General features: G+C 36.9%; 1 protein-coding gene and 1 long non-coding RNA gene across 2 annotated transcripts in view; one reads left to right on the top strand and one right to left on the bottom strand.

Moving 5' to 3' along the window:
* Window positions 1-22,916, bottom strand: part of GRIP1 (glutamate receptor interacting protein 1) — a 320,846-nt gene that overhangs the window by 225,691 nt on the left and 72,239 nt on the right. The gene's annotated exons all lie outside the window — the stretch shown is intronic.
* On the top strand, window positions 11,100-13,501 carry LOC113953000. Its single transcript, XR_003529717.1, has 3 exons — window positions 11,100-11,205; window positions 12,778-12,976; window positions 13,296-13,501. It is a non-coding gene; the product is annotated as an uncharacterized LOC113953000 (long non-coding RNA).

Raw genomic sequence — 22,916 nt, 5'->3', positions numbered from 1 at the left:
TAAAGACAGAAGTCTTGTAGCCATCACTGATCTCTGAAGTTAATTCAAAATGACAAAGCTACTTTTTAAAAAGGAGAAAACATAAACTTTCTTGCTTTTAAAATGTCCTCTAAAAGAGCTGAAAACTGGAATCAAGCAGACACACTTGGCTTTTATCAAGTAAATACGACCTTTTCCAGTGTCTCTATTGCTTAACATGCTGCTGTAGCAAAAGCTTCTGTGGGAGAGGTGGCTTCCGCAGTCCTCAGCACGCCCCAGGGAGACTTCGGTCCTTTTCATAACAAGACAAATACAGCAAATAAGCAGATTAAGGAGCAGCCAAATGATCTCAGTGAGCACGTTAGCAGCAGATGCAGCACACTGACTGCCTGACCACTTTCCAGAGAGAATCAATCTAAATTTGGGCAAATTTTGAGCTTTGGAAAGCATGGCATTACCTTGTGCAATGGACTTCCCTTTCTCTCTTGTGTTCATGAGATGCATCACACAGATATATGGCTGATGTAGTAAAGTAGAAAAAAAATGCACTAAATGGTATTATTGGCCAGTGCTCATGGCAATAGCTCCCACCTATCCTGTGTGTAAAGTATGAAGGGGTTGAGGTGGAACACCAGCTCTCCTTGGATAAGCAGAGGGGGTTTAAGCTCTGCTGCACTTCACTGTATCACACCAACTACTACTCTCTACAAAGGCCCAGCTCTGTCTTCTACAATGAAGATGCAGGAGCAGGCCTCCAGCTTCTAACACACAAACTGACTGTCTTGCCACCATGTAAATCACATACCCATTTCCTTTTCCATGAATGCAAACAGCAGAGACAAATGATTTCAAAATTTTTACTTTTTTTTTTTTTTTTAACATAGAACAAGTTGAGCTTTTGATAGGATTTTCTCTGCCCTAAAATATTCAGGACAATTTAAAGAGAAGGAGACACCTTAACTGAGAACATTGTTGTTATACGTTATATGAGTCAGACTCATATAGTGTTTCACTATACTAGAAAGATTTCTGAACAAAAGTTGTTTCATAGGCATTACACACTACCTCTACAGCTTTGCTGAAAGTACTGGAGACATTCATTAGCTACTCCTCATGCCATACCTGTAAATATTTTATCACAGTCCTACTTTCAAAGGCATACACAGAGAACTCAGTTTCATAAACACAGTTTACTGTAGTCAGAAAAAAAGAAAAAAAAAACAGTTAAACTACTGATTTCCCCATTGCTCGTTGATTCACCTTTCTGCAGCTTTTTGTGACGAACAACTCATTCCTTCATGGAAATGAACATAGTTCTTGCTTGAAAAGGAATAAAAAAAAGCAGACACATATGGCAATTTCAGAAAGGTATATTGATTTCACAGGAGGAAAAGAGAAAGAAACAAACACTGGCTTTCAAATTTTTGAAATGCAAAACATCAGAGATGACAATGAGTTTCATCCCTAATGACAAACAGAATAAGATAATTATGCCCAGAGGGCAAAAAATTAGGGTTATATCAACTGTCGATTGATATTCTGAAACTCTCTCTGAACTAAAATTTGGAGAATCAATTTTCTGGTGTTATAATGCCACAACAGAAAGTTGCAGTTAAATATGTCTCAAGCTCTTTGACTTGTCCTTTCTCCCCAGTCCAATCAAAGCAAGCGTTCTATTGCTATTTTCAAGGAGACTCCTTAGAAGATGTAAGGATTGTCATGCTGTCTCCAGCATGACTTGCATCACAAAAATTTTGCCAAATGACACCAGTTAGATAATACTTACATTCTCCATTTTGATAACTAATTTGTTGAAGTTAAGGAGAAGCTCCATCAAATTTGATCTGTCTCAGGACAATGACTTACTGAAAAAGATTTCATAGCAGTAATAAAACACAAATAATTAAAGACACTGTCTTTTTCGAAAAGTTGAGTTGAAGCATAAATGCTTTTGCAGCCATGGATAAATTTCTAGAAGAGAGATGTCAGCATTTAAGCTTTAACTTGTCTTTATACCCATAGCAAAGATTAGGTCTCTCACCATGCAAAATATCTGCATTTAACATTTTATTTGCACAAAATTAGCTACGCCGTTATCAAGGTAAACTTTCACAAGCGACATACTTATTTTCTACAGCACTTTTTCCAGTATTTGGGGAAAGCAGTAGGAAAAATGATTTGGTATCCGAGGATAAGCCACTAAGGTAGTAAATATTTAACATGTATTTCCATTTGAGTGGGCTTGCAAAAATGATGCTTTGAAACTAAAGCCTGTGTCTGAAGCAAGCCTCCCTAATGTTTTATATCATAAATACAGAATGGAACCTGCACCAAATATTAACAGTTCTGAGCAGGTATTCTGCATCCTGTTCATCAGCATGTTTCAGCATTTAAAAGAAAAACATTTTAGACAGACAAACCCTCCTATATCTGCCTCTGCTTCTCTGGGCAGCCCCTAAAAGTCTTCTTCCAGTGGAAGGAACGCCCCTCACTGGGAGGTAACCATATATGAGAGAACACATTGGCAGCCACAGAGATCTACCTGCATCACGTTACTTGCATGGGAAAAAAACCCACAAAACTATACATGCACAATACAAAAATTAAGATTAGTATGAACAGTTCTTGAAGGTTGGCCTAATAAAGGAAACAGCTCTTTTCCCACCTTCCTCAGCCCCTAAGCATAAAGGTACAGTAAACCTCAAAAGGGAAGAACAGATGGTTTCTTCTCTGGTTCTCTGTCAACTAAGGGATGTCTTTGATAATCCACCATCATTGTTTTTGTAAACCAGCAATAATTAACAAAGGAGCCATTCCCCTTATTTGTCTAACAGTATCATCCTGCCTGACCTTCTAGTTTTTCAAGAGATGTTTGTTCACATGCCATAATTGTTCCTGTTAAGGCTGCAATTTTCCATTCAAAATTTGCCCTAAATATCTTGGTGTAAAATGTAAGCCTATCAATTTGAAAATTATCAAATGCCTGTAATTTACAATCTGTTAAGCACTATAAGAACTTATGTTCCATACATGAAGAAGCAGTTCTGTGTACATAGTCAATATTGTGTGTGAAGTGTAACTAGCAGCAGCCTACCATCCCCCCGAGGTGCCCCACCCAAAACCCCTCTGTCAGGCCAGCTTCTGAACACAAGTTCTGTTCTCTTCCAAAATACAACTGGGAAAACCATTGAAGGCATGGGACATACTAAGTATTAGACTGCACATCTCTCCCATCTGACAATAGAAATAAATGCAGAATAACCAGCACACTATCTCTAGAATACTGCTGCGTGAGAACTGGATGATGATAAAATACTGGTTATCCACTACTGTTATTTTTAACACCTGATACTCTGATTTTAATGCATTACTATTGGTGTCACGAGTCATACATTCTTGTTATTCATTGCTCACACAGAATCACAGACCATTGTTTTCTTCTGCTCTCGAATTAAAGAATGCAAGACTGAAGAGTTGGAGTTCAGCCTTGGCGTCACCTAGTTGTAAATTAAATTAACTGGTAAATATTTCTTTCTTCCTTTTTTTCTTTTTACAAGTGAACACATATTTTCAATACTTTGAGTTTCTGACTGTATTTTATCATATATGTTATTTTGTATTAACATTCCCAATGGTTTTGCTTTTTGCAACATTTTCTCACATAAAAATGTGCACGTAAATGTGAATGCCAACGCAGGGGATGAGAACACAAAGGACAGAGGATGAGGCTACTTTCATTTAGAGAGAACTGGAGGGCTGCTTCTGTGTTCAGTATAAGAATGCTGCCTCTCTCATATATGGAAAATGCCGAGAAATCTTTGTAGCGCTGCTTTGAAAGGGTCACTTGTCAAGTTGAATTTCATGCAGAATGTATGCTTCAGGGGAAAAGACACTTTTTTCCCCTCTTCAATTCAGCTAAAGCCATTTGCATACATTCTATTTTTTTCTTGTCTCTTTAGCCTATTTGGCTTTAAGTGACTAATTAGAATATAAAAATATGCATTAACAAATGCTAACTTTACCACCACCAAGGAAATACAGCTCAAGTAAAATTATGCACAAAAGAAGTTTGAATTTGCTTAATGTTTTGTGGCACCAATAATAATTCTGCAAGAAAAGTTAACCAGAGTACTACTCTAACCATATGTAAAACCCCTTCAGGGTTGAAGCAGTAGGCTGATATTTTAAAATACTAAAACTAGAACACAGTTCTTTGCGAAGTCTGAATTAAAGGTGTTTTCATCTTTCTAAAAGAATGTAGCAAATGGCTAGTGGGAACACTACCAAGATACTGCATACTGTGTCTGTTTTATGCACAAAGTATATCTCAAATCAACTACAAAATACACATAAAAAAGTAGTTTGGAATATGGATATGGTTTTTACTACTCACTGAACTAAAAACCATTCTATTTCCCTAACTTTCAATTCTTCAACAACTGCTCATTTCAATTCCAACCATTATTAAAGTGTACACAGAGCACTGGAGAGAATGAATAATTAATTAATGAAATTACAGCTCACCAGAACGAAAATACCTAGCAAATACATTAAATTAAGTTCTTACACAAAAGCATCAAAATATTTTCTCAGGCTGCAGATCATAGACCTCAAGAGCTATAGTGCACCATCAAACAAAGTTACAGTAGGTGGGATTTCACAGTTAATTGACAGTGGAAGACCTGAATATGATGTGTGAGATTTAAGGTAGATCACAGGAGAATCCATCACTAAACATCTCTTTCCATGTAAGAGTTCATGCAAGAAACTTTTTACTATGTGACGTTAAATGGATTTACTTTCTTTTACCTCATGAGATCAGCAAAAACGGTTGAGGATAAGGAGCCTGCTCATCCTCCCACAGATGCACCCTTATCCTTTCCCCATCCATGGCCACAGACTCACTGAGTAGTGAGCTCTACACACACACACACATTACTATAGACTATCTCATCCTACTTCCATGGGCTTAAAGAGGTTTCATCATAAAACACAAAGGTCCAACATGATACAGAACACAAGAACGGAGCAACCTCCACATGCCATTTTATATAAATCCTCCTTTCTATCTTCTGTCTAATACCAATTCTCTGTATCAGTGATACTATATGAAAGATCTAGATTTAGAAACCCTCTGGTGCAGAGGAACATCTGTACTTCCCAGCAGCACCATGGTGGGTGTTTTACCTCTTCTCTTACCAATATTTAGTTGCAAAGAGCAGTGAAAACCTTGTTACGTTTCATTATTGAAAACATCCATATTCTGCATTTCTCTGGTGAACAAATTATTTCAACAAGAAACTTCTGTAATTTGTTTAATAAACTAAAGGAGCAGATAGAAGTAAACGATGGGCAACAATGGGAAAGAAATCTGAAGAGAAAAATATAAAAAATCTGAAGGTAACTAGAAAAGTGGAGCAATGGAGAAGCCCCTCTGGGAAAAAAATACAGAAAGGCATCCAGAAAGTGATTTGTATCCTGACCCCTGTATATTTTATCAGGGTCAAGTTATAATGGATAATTAGAAAGATTTTATTGCAGGTGAGTTCTGACAAGAAGAAATTTCTGCTTAACCATCAAGAGAAGACAACTACAGATAAATTCCTCATTATGATCACATGAATTTACAATAAAAGACTATGTAAATATATATGCAAATGAAACCATCCATCTGGAGTCCACTGCCCTAGAGGCACAGGCCAACATGATGGCAATGAAGAATCCAGTTTTTCAGGTGCATTAACCCTTCTCCTCTCTCTCAATACCCTCTACATCCAGTTTTAAGTAATTCCTGTTGTCCTTGCAGAATCTGAAACTGCAAAGCATACAAAGTAAAAAGAACACAGACCTGAAGGGCAAAAGGACAGCTTCACATGTAACCTCACAGTAATGAGACGCAAGTACATGTCCACAGAAGTGAAGCATCAAGGTTTCCAGCCACAAGCTCTCAATAGCATGGCCCACTGAACATTAGTGTGGTACCTCATTTCTCTCACTCCAACAGCAGTCTGGGAAATGAGAGCTTCTGAGACCTCTTTATGTATGAGGTTTGATTTATCTTCTGTCTCCCATTCCAAGGGCACAGAGCAGGTTCTGCCATTCAGTTTGTAATTTCTTTCCTAGTTCAAGCCCACCTTCTTCCATCCAGGGGGAAAAAAAAGTCCAAAAAAACCCAAAACAAAAAAATGAGAGAGAAGAGAAAATCTGCTTTATGCTACTGTTAAGAGGTTAACAAAGGAAATACAGACAAAGTAAATACACAGACTTCAAAACTGTCTGCTAGTCCTCCTCCTTGAGAGTAGTATTCCTGCATTTGAACGTTAAGAGGCAAACCAAAGGGGAAAAAAAAAAACATTACATCCCGGGCTTCTGAAACTCATTCATTTCTGATATAAGGTTTGACATTTTCTGTTGTAAATTCATTCTTACAGTAACATTTTTGCCATATAAAATTGTGGGACTAAATATAAAGTAATCATTTGTTCAGTGTTGCACCCTTTACAAGGTAATAATACAGGGTACAACAAATAATTCTGGTTTTGTTTGTAAAGGCTATGAGATCCTTGACCTCAGCATACATTTCAGAAGCAACAGGATAATTGAGGTTTCTTCTCTTTGTTAGTTGGTGGTTCCCAAATGAAAGATTACTTGGAACTTACATTCTGTGGCACTTAGCAGAGACAAAATAGTCCTATTTTTCAAACTTCTCTTTGATGATGCTTTGTACCTCAGGATTTACTTCATTCCTCTCCTGTGGCCCTCTTCATCGATGGTAAATACAAATGCTTGTCAAGCTGTTCTCAGGAAGTCAACTCTAACGTGTCCACTTTAACACACTTTTTAACACACATTTTCATCCTCACACTCTCTGCCCTGCTCTCTTCAGTCGGATCCATATCCTCAGGCATTGTTTCTTTCTTGATCTATAGGTTATGATGCAGGAATCTGCTACTGCAACTCTTGGAGTTTTTGCACCCTATGATGTATTTAGACACCTTAGGAAAAATGTGAATATCAAGACATACATAGCATTCCTCTTCATTGATTATTAAAGCCACAGAAAATGAATATACTGCTCAAAGACCAAGTTCCTTATCCCCTAATCCATATGTGAAGTGGCAGAGTTCATAATTAGTCACTTCAAGATTCAAGAGACCAAGATATTCAGAGGACTCAGTTTTCATCAATACTAATCAAATGATAAAAGAAAACATTAAGGGAATTTTACACCATACCAGATAAATTATTATCAGTCAGTGTGCAAAACCGATGCAGCCAACTTTACTATCCTAAAGGGTTTTGTAACTATTGCAGATATCTCAGGTGAGAAACTTCTTCAGTCTTTTACATGCTCAGAATACATCTAGTTCTAAAAAGTGCAAATTCAGACAGATCTGTATTTTACAAACTAACTTGATAATTATTGGTATTTTGATTAGTCAACCATTAGTATTTTGCTCAGAAGCACTAAACCAACTCTGTAGACACACTCCTGCATTCTCCCTGATTTTATACCATATTGTGCAGAGTATCACGTGGTACTGACTGACAATTAAAATTCTTTAATAAATTATTTTGGAATTTGCAATTTTTCTTTCTCCTTAAAAAAAAATAAATAAAAAAAAACCAAACAAAAAACCCACACACCCAAAACCCAAAACAAAACAAAACCAAACAAACTAAAACAAAGACAAACAAACCAAACAAAAACAACAACAACAACAAAAAACCACAACAAACACCACCTTAGGTCTGAGTTTAAACCCCTTAAAAAAAGGTGTTGCAAGTATTAGCAACTGACCATCCTAATCTCTACTTTTGAAGTTGTTTGGCTGTAAATTACTCATGCCCTACCTGTTCAGGTGGAGCTGACATCCTTTTCATACTGCTATAATATAGGATCTCAATCTAGAAATCTTTTAAGAGCTTAACCTCACACACTGTCCCCCTGAGCTGAACATGGTGCCTGGTGGTAGCAAGCACTATGATAAGGAGCAGTTGCTGCATTAGACGCTCCCAGCTGCGCTGGTATTGTCATATCCTAACTTCAGATGCAGTTGTGCCACAGATTTTGTTTTACTTAAGAAATATATTTTTTAAAAAAATAATGTCACACTCATTTAAAGAAGAAAATTTTACAAAGTGAACTTTTTTGTTGGACCTAAAAATCACATTCTGGAAGCCAAAAGTGATAGCTTGGCATTTCATTTTCCAAGAAGTCTAAACAACCACAATAAATTTACAAATGTAGGCATGCTGCACTGTTAAATTTCATTTCACGCTCAGTAAGCAAACATTATCAAACTGTAAGTACTGTCATCCTCTGTCTTTTTAGTTAGAAATCTTGTAGCCAATAAAAATGTGACCTTGAAATATTTCACAGATGGATGAAGTCACTTAATTTGTTAGTCACTTTGTTACAAATTTTGCAGAACTGTTAAGTTAGGTCACATTTACTCTAATTTCACCTTGAAATAACTTTACAAACCGCATCATCAGTAAGAGTCACTGGAATTGCATCAATGAACCACGTGTCTGAATTGTCATGAAGAATTCAGTTTTGAAATTAAAAATGCTGAAATAATATAGAAGCCAAAGGTAATTTTCTTTATATGTACTAGTCCTAGAATTATTTTTAGTGCCAAAACACAAAAAGTAAGCCCACACACTATTTTTGCGGAGATTCTAATACACTGTCCAAACCACAAGATGTTTTCTGTTTATGAAGCCGGTGGCAATATACGGCCTTGTGTGAAGGGATGATTAACTGTTACAGAACACAGATGTAAAATTCTGTTCATCAGATTTTTTTCATGTGGGCTGAGTCTACTCTGATGTGTATTTTAAAGGCAAAACTAAAGAAAAAATTCCAGCGCTGTTTACTCAAGGGATAGCTATTGTTTTCTGATACTCCTATTGCATTTGATAATACACTAGAGTCACTATACAAAACAACCAAATATATACAACTGTATACTTTTTTAATTATTTAGTTAACTAAAAAAACCCCTGTTAATTTACAAGACAAAATAACTCATTACGACTTTAAAAGTTATTGAATACATTAGAGCATTTTTTTTTCAAAGAATACAAATTCATTTCAGTCTAATTGCCACATAAGACTAACTGAATAAGAATCATAAAACTCTGAAAAGAACTTAAGATCTCTAGAGTTTTAAACTACTGTACTCAAACAAAGAAGTTGAAAAATAAGCATTTTGCATATTTCAAGAAAAAAGAAAGTAAAAAGCAAACAAAAGTTAATTTAAAATACTGCTTAGTTGCTCCTAAGAATGTTCTGGTTTTTTGTCCCAAATGATTTTCTTCTAAAAGATCCACTATCTTCACCCCCCAACACATATCCCAGTAACTGATACCCCACAGGGTAAAGAGTTATTCTGAGATCAGAAAGACTGCAAAGAATAAAATCAAGCTCCTTACCACCCATGTCTGGAAACAGTCTCTCTCTCACACGTTCTTTCACTCCTGCCTCTATTCTCATGTAGAGAAGCCTACTCGAAAAGAGTAAGGCTGCTGCCCAGCACATTGACCCTACTGGCTTATATTCCCACAGTCATGGTTTCCTTCTAAGTTGACCATGGTTTGATTTCAGACATAAAATGCAAAATACTTGGACTAGACTCTCTCTTGGTCACTATGTTATTTTGGTTACTGTTACCTTTAAAAACAAGTTCTCTGAACACTGGCATCTACTGAGGCCAGTGGGAAAAACTTTCATCACCTTAAGTTGGTGCCCCATCCCTGGAAATGTTCAAAGCTAGGCTGGACGAGGCTCTGAGCGACCTGATCTAGTGGGTGATATCCCTACCCATGGTGGGGCAGTTGGATCTAGATGATCTTTAAGGTCTCTTTCAACCCAAAACATTCAGTGATTTCATGTCTTAGAAAGAGGGTTTTTTGTCGATTCTGATTTCAAGTTTTAGTGGCTACTTTATAACAACAGAAAGGAAATAGCAGGCAAGAAAGGGCAGGTGGGGGATGACCCTTTCTTTTGCAGGTTACGTTCTTGATGTCATCAACTGGTAGTCATAAACAAAGAGTCCAAAATCTGAGACCTGGTAGGTAACAGCAAAACCAAAGGAAGAGTTGGAGGAGAAAAAACAACTTGTACATCTGGCTTTAAAATATGTCGGTCCTTTAATACAATGTATCTTTGTTACAGAATTGATGACTGTCACAGTGCCATTTTTTCTGCAAAAAGAACATAGCAATGGAAGAATTTCTGTTGTTAATTTTGGAAAAAGTCTACTTGTCTGGTTTAGGAAGACTAGTCTATACTCCTTAATAGGGTGTACACTAGTTGGCCTAAAATCAAGTGCTATACCGATGGGGACACATTAATGATTTATGAACATTTATGTCTTTTATTTTACCTAGTGTATTCAATAACCTCTTAAGCGAAAGATAAAAAATTATTAATCGCATTTAAGCTTATCAAGCAAGGATTTAAATTCAATTTAATGAGATGAGTCCTATCTGCCAATACAGTCAATCTTCCCTTCTGATGCCACTTCCAAGAAGTGAAAGGGAAAATGTGATACTGAATATTAACTTGGCAGCAATGTTTCTGAAAACTGCCTTGTTGAAGGCATTGTGTGCCTATTAATATTTCATAAGCTGCTTTAAAACTAGCTTCTGGACTAAAGTAAATAAGAATTTCAACATCTAGTTCAAGTTTAAAGCAGACAAAATTTAAGAGACAATCTTGAAAATGTAATTTAAAGACATTCTTCGAGTCAAAAGACAAAATGCTAAACAAGTCAAGCCCTTCCCTACTAACTCCTTGCATTTAGCCTCTTCCTTAGTTTCTACTTGTATCTACAATATTTTGAAATCCTATATTGGCAATATTGTTCAGCTTATCAAGTTCAGAATCTTTCCATCTTTCTGCAATGAGAAGCTAACCTATCAAGTGGGCTACCATTCCAAATAATCCTTTTTTCTAAACAGTGGGAGGAGAAAAACACAAGGAAAGCAAAATACACACCCATTCACAAAATACAAGGTGAGAAAACATTCCATATTTCTGTGACATATCATCTCAGGACTGAGATATTAGGAATATCTTTTCACAATGGGCAGAGCAATGCTGACTTTGAGCCAACCATCTCTGGGAAGACCTTATTGCTGCCTTTCAGTATTTAAAGGGAACCCATACGAAAGATGCAGATAGATTCTGCAGAGCCTGCTGCAATAGAACAAGGAGTAATAGTTTTAAATTAAAAGAGGGTCGATTTAGATTAGATATAAGGAAGAAGTTTTTTACAAGGAAGGTGGTAAAACATTGGCACAGATTGCTCAGAGAGGTGGTAGATGTCCCATCCCTGGAAACATTCAAAGTCAGGTTGGACAGGGCTCTGCACAACCTGCTCTAGCTGAACCTGTTCCTGCCCATGCGAGGACAGGGGGTAGACTGGATGGCCTCTTTCAACCCAAATTATTCTATAATCACAGCGATTCAGAGTCCCAATGGTTAACAGTACCTTGAAACCATGAAATAATGCATATGGCTTCACCACTGCCTCATCCTACGAAGCCTCTTTCCATTTCTCATTTATCCACACTCTTTTGCCCCTGAAAGAGCAGTCTGAGCTCAAGGGGCCAAATACCACAATATCATCAACTCCAGAAGTTATATATGGGCTGACAATTAATTATTCACCAAACAAAAACATTTTCAAGGGTTTTTTTTTTACACTCGCACCAAGTTAGTAGATAGTGAATGTTCCAGCAGATAAAGTCACAGTACTTGAAACAATATTAAATTGGCAGCACAGAGTTGAAGGGGTAGTGTAGAAATGGGGTTATGCTAATGCCTGGGTACATTTGCTTAAAAATTTATGCAGAACAATGTTTAAATTATGCTAATGACCTGACCACAAGTGAAGAAATGCAATATTCAAGCCACTTGCAGACCTTCTTCCAAACTCATGTGTTTTTATTTTTAACGGGCACGTCAATATCCATTAAGCACAAAGAGAATTAATTTCTTTATCCCAGTCACAATTATGGCTAATATGAGTCAGACTCTTCCAGTAGTTTCAAACTGGATCTAAAATTAAGGACCAGTCATTTGTGATTATTTAATAAGTCCATGGCATTTTTATCTAAGACATGTGACTACTGGACAAAATCTCAGCAACTGCTGGCAGTTCCACTACACATGCATGAGGCAGACTTTCCTCAGTATTGCAACTGCAGACACTATGGTTTGGCTTGTGATAATTCTACAGTCTCAAAGTCACTAGTTGTCATCTTTGAGAACTCATGGAGATACAAGACTAGAAAAAGTAAACTTCAATCTTAAAGCAGAGGGAGGGAGGGACAGGAAGATCTTTACATGGTTGGTATTAAACTTTCACTCAAGGAAATAATGGCATTAAAAAATTAAACAGAACAGTTAAACAATAAACCAAGAAATAACACCAGGGAAAAAAAACAAAACAAAACAAAACAAAAACAAACAGCCAAACTGGATTTCTCACAATTAAATCATGCTCAATTAGCAGCAAGACAGCAAACCACGGAGACAACAAGAACATAATAGATATCATATGTGCTAACTAATTATTCTCTCATGTATGTAACATATATCACTCTTAAATAAAGTTTGCCTATCTCGGGGTGAATGCAAAACTGACTGGAAAGCTATGCTAAATCCAAACAGAAAAGCAAATAATTTGGAACTTTTTGGATCCTCTGTTGTTCAATATTTTACTTTCTATACATTATGCATATGCAATCCTTTATGTGCAATTTCCACTTTTATCTATCTAGGTCATTAATAAATCCCAAGACATCACCAATCTTAGACCGACTTCAAGCACTCTGGATGAGCAGATTAGAAAAGAAAATAAACAGACTGAAGTAATCATCTGAAAGAAACAAGATGACTTTCAATAGGGAGAAATCCAAGATATTCCAATAAGCAGGAATATGCAACTGTATAAACTGAGGATGAAGAACAAGTGATTAGGTAGGTATTAGCCTGAAAAGCATCTGGTGACCACAATCATTAGTTGAACCCAGCTCCATAACATTTACTATGGTAAACTATGCAAATATACAGATATCTCTAACAGCATTATAGCAGACACAAAGGTATTTCTTTGCTCTCTTCTACACTGGTAAGGTTTCAACAGGATGTTCCAAAAAAAGTGTGCATGGATTAAAGATCTGTAAAATTTAATCTGAATAAGAAACAAAAGAGAAGACTGAGGTGGAAACAGAATAAACAGTACAGAAACGTCAAAGACCATGAAAAAGAAAGAAAATCTATTTTCCATTTTCTACAGGGATATCTGGAAGACTCAGGTGGAACATAAGATAAAACATTCGGCAATGTGGGCAGTGAAGTGTGGCATGGTCTGACAGAAATCCCAAGAAATTCAACTAAAACAAATGCCAAAATCTACAAACCAGGCACCAGCTGGAAAGGAAAGCAGCTCTACTGAAAAGGACTGAGGGGTCCTGTGTGACAACACGTTGTACATCAGCCTGCAGTGCATCCCTGTAGAAATGAAGACCAACTTCATACTGGGCTGAATCAGAAACAACAGAGACAGCAGATAAAGTGATGTGATCCTTCTCCACAATTCAGCACTTGTGAGACCACCGCAGCATTTAGTCCCATCTGGAGCACTCCAGCAGAGAAAAGGATAGAGACATACTACACAGAGCCAGCCCAGTGGAGGGCCACAACAATGATCAAGGGGTGGAGCAGGCAGCGTATGGAAAGAGGCTGAGGGGTTCAAGTATGTTTAGTTTCTAATCTTTAGAAAAAAAGATTACAGGAAATCTAAGTGCTGTTTTCAAGATTACGGAGAAGAGCAAGTCAAGCTCTTCTCAGAGATTCACTGTGGAAGGACAAAATGCAACAGACACAAACTGCAGAAAGCGAAACTCCACTTATTCCAATTAGATAGAAGGAAGAAAAAAATCATAGTAAAAGTAGTAGAACTTCAGAGCATGTTTCTCAGAGAAGACTTACCATCCTTGGAGTTATTCAAAATTCAGCTGAATAGGGGCCCTGAGCAACCTGACCCAACTTCAAAGGTGGCCCTGCCTTGAACAGCAGGCTAGAACAGACAGCTTCCAGAACTTCCTTTCTACCTCAGTTATTCTATAGTTCTTCTACAGGGTCTGTGAGGAATAACAAAGAGAGTGCCTTGGGCTAGGAGAGCAGCTGTACGATCTCCAGAGGTTCATTCCAGCTATTTTTTTCTGCAGTCCTCAAGACTGAAAGGCACTAATAAATATTCAGACAGAATATATGTTGTCTTCTCTTTATGTGAACAGTGCCACATACATTTTAGCTAATGGGTTACAAATATAAACAAATATACAATATTAAATACTTAAAAATTTGACACCAATAAAACTCAGAAATTAATTTTAGATACCAGACGACATGGAAAATTAGGGGAAAAATTATAGTGGAGTATGTTGCAAAAGTCAGCATATAAAATAACATTTTCAAATACTTCCTTATCCCCTCTGCAATTCCCAGAGAGGCTCTCAGGCACTTTGCTGATAGCCAAAGTTGCAACCTCCACTTAGTGCTGGGTTGACAGTCTATAGTGAGAAAGGAACACATGGTGCACAATCACTTTAAAATCTCCTTTTAACTTTCAAGGCCTTAAAGCACAAAAGACAGAGAGATCAGTTATATTGCATAGGGAATTTACCTGTGGATCTTCCAAAAATATTTAAGGCAGGAACAAAGATCCCTCAGCTGATCACCTATAACTTTCTAAAACTAGTTTTACACTGGAAGTATGATCATACAGTCCCATTTTCTGTATCTCACAGTTTAGTGACCACTGGTGATGTATGCAGTCCACAGAGGAGAACTAAACCTTAAGATGATACCTTTTAATAAAAGAACTAAATTTATTATAAGGTCAAAATTCTGTAACATCCTCTCTCACCTGAATATCATTTTGAATGTTCAGATGCAAAATAAAAATGCTTTTTTAAACTTTGGACCAACACAGATTCCTGTTAAGGTGCAGACATAATGCTTTGTCCTCACTGTAAAAAAGCTGCTGATAAATGAAAGAGCTTGCTTGAACTGCTTACATTAATCCACTAGTGGCAGGAGAAATCATGGTAATAGCAATTATTTAATGTGACTGATTTTGTCAGCTTAAAAGAATAAATACTGCTTGCATGATGAAGATCTATAATTTTTGACATATTTTGTGTAAGAAAAAATCATGGCTACCTGAAGTATTGGTCAGCAGTTTGTTTTTGCACAACTCTTTTTAAAGGTAGGATTGCCCTTCCTCCAACGAAACCTGTAAATCTTTCGACATTATAGTTCAATGAATAGCCCAGCACAGTTCTCAAACTCTGTGAAGAAAGTTCTTTAGATGCATCTCATAGGCGGGCAAAAAAATCTTATATTCATATATGCAGAAAACAATAGAATGCTCCCTTGCTGTGAAGCCTGAATTCTCAACCTGAATATAAACATCTATTTATATAAATGTATATATATGTTTTCTTTTACAGTAATTCTTATTATTTTTGGTGACTCAGTTATATAAAATAAGCATATATACATATTACCCATAGAGAATAAAGACAGATTTTTAAACTTAGTGTTAGTAGGTTTAACATAAAATAAATTAACAATACTGCTACAATTTAAAGTTAAGCAAGTATATACGCCTATATACTCCAGAACCTATATACGTGTACGTAAAGACATGCACACACAGACCTTTTATTGAAATAAGAAATCTAGATTTTAAAAGCTTAAGATTTAGTAATATTTTGATAGTTCCATACTTATCTAAAATAGTTTTTCTTACTTCTACCATACTAAAAACTTGAGTTTGTAAAACATGTTGTTACCTAGGAAACAAGAATGCATGTGTAATAGAAATAAAAATTCAAAAATCTTGGATGAAACTATATATACTAGAAGTGAGTAATTTTTCTTTCAATTCCCCATATCCAAGCCAAAGACATATAAACAATGTATACATGATCTCAGTAATAATTTAATGGTTAAAAAAAAAAAGATTAACCATCCTATATAATGGGAGAAAAAAAGTATTATTTTATACTTATTTATCTTTTTCAGACATCATTACTGGAAGCTTTATTTTTCAAAACCAACTGGCATCCTGTTAGAAAAAACTTAAACTAATGGTACAAAAGAACAACACAGCTCTCTGAGAGAAGCACTAAGTTGTTTGACAGAGGATCTCTCTAGCATGAATAGAAAAGAAATTTCTGTTTCAACTTACAGGGGAAACCTACTGTTTGCAGGTGCAAAGTTTCAGGGGTAGCATTTTTTGTTATATTTTATCTCCTGGGAAAAGCAGAAATTGTCACAACATTTTTATGCGCTATCTGAACACGACATTTAGATACTGACAGAACAAGGCACACAGTCAGTAGTCTTTGTAAATGCTGTTTGGTTGGGTGTGCTGTTTTTTGAGATTTTATACACTAATAAACTCATACATCTGACAAAACAAAAAACTTTTTTACACTGTTCATTCTAATTAAATCAGTTTGCTTACAAGCATTTTGAAAATGGGTAATACCAATAACTTGCTTAATTTTCAAAGTCTATTTCTTAGCAAACAAGAAAGTCAAGATAATTGCTGCAGGGAAAAAAATGTCGTAATCGTATCCCATGAAATACTGTATTTAAGAAAAATGCAAGAAAGGATTCTGATACACCGACTTAGGAAAGGGATTAGGTTAATACCACTTCTCTTCTAAACACTGCATTTAACACACTTCAATTATATATCTTTGTTAATTTATGAGTTCTCATGTCTGGGCTAAACTTGTTACTAGACCACAATAGATAAGAAAACAGTAGTGGGATTAAATTAGGAGCTGTAAAACTTTCGTGGATTACTTAGAGCTAGAAAATTTCAAGATGCTGCACAGATTACTAACTAGATATTCTAAGGGTAAAACCAGAAGTGTCATCAGGCAGAAGTGTTTGTGGTGAGCGCTGCATTGCAGAGGTAGGAAATACATCAGAAGGTTTATTGTTCTCATTTCTCAGACATAAGATTCTTGATCCATTAGTCTTTATATTCTGCAGTGCTATTCTAATGACTTCAAACACTTGCAAGTTCAAAATCACTGAAAGGTATCTTTAAACAACTCAGAACATGTCGAATTCTTTTGCATGGAAAATAACAAAGGTTCTGAATAACATCAAAATAAATGCTTACCCATTTGGTGTATTCAAAAGGCAAGAAAAACTTAAGAGAGGCTATAAAAAATAAAGCAGTAAAAGTAACCCTACTAGATACAAACACACTCAAGTACAAACAGCAACTGCATGTGCTGGAAAATGTGTTTTTATCATGGTTAGAAACAATTATTTGAATTATCATAGTCTCCAGTTGTCTTTCTAGTCGCCATTCCAATAAGTTTGTATAACTTTTCATATATGAAGTCTGTCTGTCCTGCTTTGTGCTGTTCATCCCACTTGACTTTTGCGTGACTATGACTTCTCTCGCAGTCTTGCCTTTTTTCTTTCTTCCTTTCAACTCTCCAAACCTTCTCAGTCATCTTTATCTTTTCCTTATCCTCCAAAGATCTTTTTTCCCTTCCCAGATCCAGGTTAAAAATAAGCCTTCCGAGGAGGGTCTAGCATCCATGCTATAAGCAGCTGTTCCCTCTTCTTGTGTGCATTATAGAAATTCAAAAACGATGGCACAGCTGGAGCTTTAATGTAGCCATCTGCCACTCGAAAAGACATTCTCTATCATTAGACCGTACTTATTTTGGAAGGAACATTGAAACCTACAATATTAAATTAATTTTCTCTTATTTTTCTCTGTTGCTGCTGCAGCTGACATATGTGATTCAACCTACTCTTTGCAAGAAGGGCCCATTTCCACATCCTCTTGAGTAGATTTTTTTTCTTCCTAAAGCTCCATCAAGGCTGCCCAATGCAGATCTCTCAAGTTGTTTTCGCTGTCATCTTCGAAGCAGGTTAATTTTCTTTTCTTCCCCAGCTCTTGCTCTGTAAGAACAGCTCCAGATAAAAGCAGGAGGGCGTTCACAGCATCATCGTGAGTGGTGTTCACTGCAATGAGCAAAGAGGGCAGGCTGCATCATCTGCAGTGGGCTAGGCCATGGGTGGTGGGGCAGCACTGGTCCGTGCCAGACAGAGCCCCGGGTAAGGACTCGCATTTTATCACAAGAACAGAGGAGCCATTGCTAGGTCTGTCTGAGTTTCCTCAGTGGAGGATGAACTATTCAAGCATCATCTTCAGGCATCTGTCATTTCTGGACACATCTCAGAGAAATAAAGAAGTGCTTAACTTTCCAACTCGATGCATTGCTGAGACAGGTACTTGGAACGTTTTTTAATTATTTGGCTTTGACAAAGATCTGAATGTTGAACACCTAAAAAGAATCTGAACACAGGTTCTCAATCAATGAGCCTTTCTGTTTCCTACCCTTTTTTCTTACATTTTTGTCCTGGTTTTCATGTCTAACGTACAGCAGGAGAATATTTCTATCCCCTGTTATCTCAGGAAAAGGACAATGATGCTCTGCTGTGCTATTACTATACCCGTTAATCAGCTACAGGACTTTTCAGAGGATGGCAGAGAATGGAGACAGTAGGAAGTTGGGGACTAGCATGCTTGTGATGGTTTCTGCCTACCAGAAACATAGTGCTGTGCTCCTGGTCCTGGGAAAAAAATTTCTGCACTTCCATCTTTTTGCAGATGGAAGAGGTCTTTTCCCAGACCTCTCTAACGGTAAAAGGCACAAGGCAAAAGTGAACACAGGCAGAGGTCAGTGAAGGACCTTACCTCTTTCCATTTAAAACTTTCAGTCAAAAACCATATCCTGGTGAACAAAACTGCATGATGAAACAGTCCAAATAAATATCAACCAAGCAAATATATAATGAAATACATCATTTTTTTCTATTAGGAATTTGAATATTTTACATATCTCTAAAGAAAAGAACCCTTTTTTTTTTAAAATATCATAAAACTGCAACGTGAGAGGTCACAGTTTTGGAGTAAGGTTCTTGCCTAAGCATTCCCAAAGACAGAGAGCTCCCTTCCAGGGAGCCTAGGTCCTGCAAGCATTTCTTCAAGTGACAACAATGAGAATGAGAAACAGTCACATAACAGAAATGTTAAACTAAGGTGTGAATACAGCTAAAAATACCAGTTGAGCAGAGCAACAATATCAGAGAAACTTACATGAATTCATGAAGCAGCTTCAGTGTCTGCCTTGGAGACACTTGCTCACTTGCCAAGTCTGTCAGAAAGAATTAACTTGTCAGCAAAAAAAAGGGTATATATATGAAAAAAATACTTTTTTGAAAGTTATACTGCAATTTTTCATCTTTCTGCAGACTATTTCAAGCTTTCAGGCATGATTTGCTGTTTTTCATCTTGTTAACTGTAATTCTATCACTTGGACACATCCATCCTGACCTCGATGCTTATGTAACAACACCTCCAAAAGAGATGGGATTAAAAAAAGGAATACTTTGCAACTTTCTTGATGGTTAAGAACAGGAAAAGGATTATATTGTAAGCATCTTGAATTTTGGGACAGAGATTTCAGATTAAGGATCTGTTAAGAATAAAGAAGTCTGTCTGAAGCAAAAGCTAAAGATGTGATGACCTGAACAACAGAATTAATGTCCAGGTTTCAGAGCCTGGGATCTGAAACCTTATGATCATCCCCCAGCCAGCAAAACCACATATGACCTCAAGCATCAAGTAAAAAGATTTGATTATGAGCTGTTCAGGAATAATTCAAGAAAAAAAATGTTCAGATGCAAAATACTCACCTAAATTAAATGTTTAGAGTTGGTTTACACCAAATGAATTGGCTGATGGCATTATCTGGATAGCTTTTCAATCATGTGAGTGGTGTCCTGTGTACCAGGACTGAATAGAAGAGAATGACACCAAACATTTGCAGATTCAAGTAACCGCACAGAAGAGCCAATTGTGACTCTTTTGACCTCAAAAACTGACAGGGGCACTGATAGAGAAAGAAAAGGAAAACAGGAGCATATGGCTTACTGCAGAAACACCTTCAGCTATTAAACTAACTTGCAAAAGTATATTAAACTGTAATACAATGGATACAGAAGGTTCACCCTCAAAAGTCAAACACTCACCAAGAATTAAGATGCAAATCCATCAGAACTTACACGATACAGGTTTATATGCAGCTTTCAGTGAGAAAGGCCAAAGCCCTCTACAGTGAAGTGCAGCATGTGTACCAACAACAAGAGACTTCTGAGATGGAACATGCAAACCCACATTAGTTACCAACAGGTTGAAAACAAAATTTTACTCTTGTTGGTTAACCATCCTGTCCAGGAATACTTTGATCAATCTAATAGAAAAGTAACTAATCTCCATTAAACATAGCTTCTGCCAGCAGCAACCAAGTCTGAAAAACACACAGCTCCCAATTTTCTTCCCTGCCCAGCACAATGAACAGGCCCTGTCAACTTACACATCAATACCCAAGTAGACATCAGCATAATGGATCAAGGAGAAAACATCAGACAATGAAACTTTTACTGCTTTTAAATTTCTTCTTCTCAGAGTATTAATTATGAAACTGAAGCAAAACAGCTTTATGAATCTCATCAGAACTACCACGGGAATAAAGCCAGAGCAATATAAGAACATTTACTCATATTCCTGCAGAACTGCTGCTCCCAGGGGATAGGTCATCTCACACAAAGGTCTCACAGCCACCAAACCCACCTGAGGCAGTGAAGAAGCCAGCACAATCCTGCTCCAAGGACACCAACTGCCAGCCAGAAGGTAGCCACATTTTTGTTGCTTTCTGAGTTGTGTCCCACAGGCAGCCAGCTTCGTAGGGGTCTCAGCCTTTCTTCAAGGCTTGAATGATTTCCAGATATAATGTTCAACATTAAATTTAGAATATTAGACCTTAGATACTGATTCTTAGATACAGTTCTTTTGGGAAAGAATATAAAAGAGAAAAATCAGAGCTGACTGAAAAAAACCCAGAAAGGATATCCAATAAAAATTTCATGTTAACATTTGAAATCAAGACTGCACATCAATATTTTTCCCAATCTGTGAGATTCGGGTGTTATTTACAAATAATAACTGTATTTAGCAGGAGTAACTTCAGTTATTTAATGCCTTCTATATAGACTCATAAAAGGGCTATGTAGACTCCACCACTGGGCTTAAACTTGTCTGCTCTGAACTGAGACCACTCTGCCTCCCTCCACTGACCCCATGGTTGTCTTAGGTTCATCAGTCTTTATCTTATTCTCCAAACAATGTATTTTCCTTCAGTTTGACTCAATACTGAAGAGCATCCACACAGAACAGCCAGAGACAGATCAGGAGTTGCAGTTTGGATGTTTCACATTCCATCACTCCTTTGACAGTATTTCACACGATAACAGCAGGATCATGGGACTGGCTTGATACTACACTGAACACAAGACTGCACAATGCAAGGGAGGTATAGTCAAGCCAAGAGATAAAGAATTAGGTTACAAAGTTTTTGAATGAGAAGTCCCACCAGACAGTGTATTAGTCCAGGCAGATTCTGTTTAAATTCACGAGGCCCCAAAATAAACATTTCTATAACAATAACTGATTTTCTCATTACCTCAGTGTAGGGCCCTCCCTATAAAATATGCAAACAAACAAACCTCATGCAAAAAGAATGACAAATCTATTAAAAATATATGTACTAGGAGACACTTCCAAGTTTTGTATAAACTCTAATGTTTCTGATTTGAAAACACAAAATCATAAAGTTCTGATAAATCCTTTGAGTTTAGACACAATACAAAGAAAAACTAGAACAGCTCAAGAAACAGAGGTAAAAGGACAAGATACGCCTAACAGCATGAAACAATCTGCTCTAGCAAGATAACAGGAGCTTTGTCACTTAATATTATTGTCTTCCAAGATGATATCTAAACTAGTTAATGATCACATAGGCCCATAACATGTTTTTAATAATGTCAGCCTCATTCTTTAACAGATATCGAGGATGTAAATGGTGATGATGACCTCTAAAACCAAATGAAAAACATCTGCAGCTGAAACTGATCCAAGAAACTTGTGGTTTAAACCAAAAGAGGTGACTTAGAGATAGAACTCTTAGATTTAAAAGGCTAAGTGGGAACATGCTATGGATTTACTAAAATGGGAAATCACAGCATTACTGGTTGCACCTAACTCCCAAATGTTCAATTATAATTCATTAAACATAAAATAACTGGAAAATCTGATGTTATTTCTTTTTGGTATAAGACAACAGCTTTAAAGTCCAATTGTACACATATAAACACATGGTTTCCTGTAAATGTCCAGAAAAATTCCAGCGATGCCACAAAATAGCACCAACACAATTGAAGAAAAGGCTTCTCCACTGCTGGGTTAACATCTTGGTTCTTTATGCCACTTGGTCCCTGAGCCTTCTCTGGTTTGACAAAGGTGGTCTCCTAGTTCACTTGGCTTCAGTGGTGTTCTCGCTAGGTATGCTTCAAGTGCTTTGTTTGCCAGTTTGACTGGGAGACGCTACGGCGGATCACACGAATTTTCAAGGCAGCGAGACGCCAACAGAAATGGAAGGAACAAGTCAGAGATGAAGTCAAAGCCAGGGTCAGAGTCCAGCAGAGATCTTCAGGAATGCAGAAAAAGTGGCAAATGAGGCTGAGATGGTACACATGGATCTATAAACAGCATGGACTATGACTAAAGTTACAGCCTAGCCTGCTTCACATTGTGTTCTGTGCAAAACCATCATATGACAAATATTTTCTCTCTATTCCTTCCACTCCATTCACCCCCTGAGTTCTAGCTGTGTGGTCTGGTGTGTCTCTTGAATGGTAAAATATACTGTTTGTAACAAACCTGATACAAATATCAGTAGCTGAT

This window comes from Corapipo altera, unplaced genomic scaffold, assembly GCF_003945725.1.
Source record: "Corapipo altera isolate COAL_440 unplaced genomic scaffold, ASM394572v1 1, whole genome shotgun sequence".
Classification (NCBI taxonomy): Eukaryota; Metazoa; Chordata; class Aves; order Passeriformes; family Pipridae; genus Corapipo; species Corapipo altera.
This window is presented reverse-complemented; position numbering and strand designations above follow the sequence as displayed.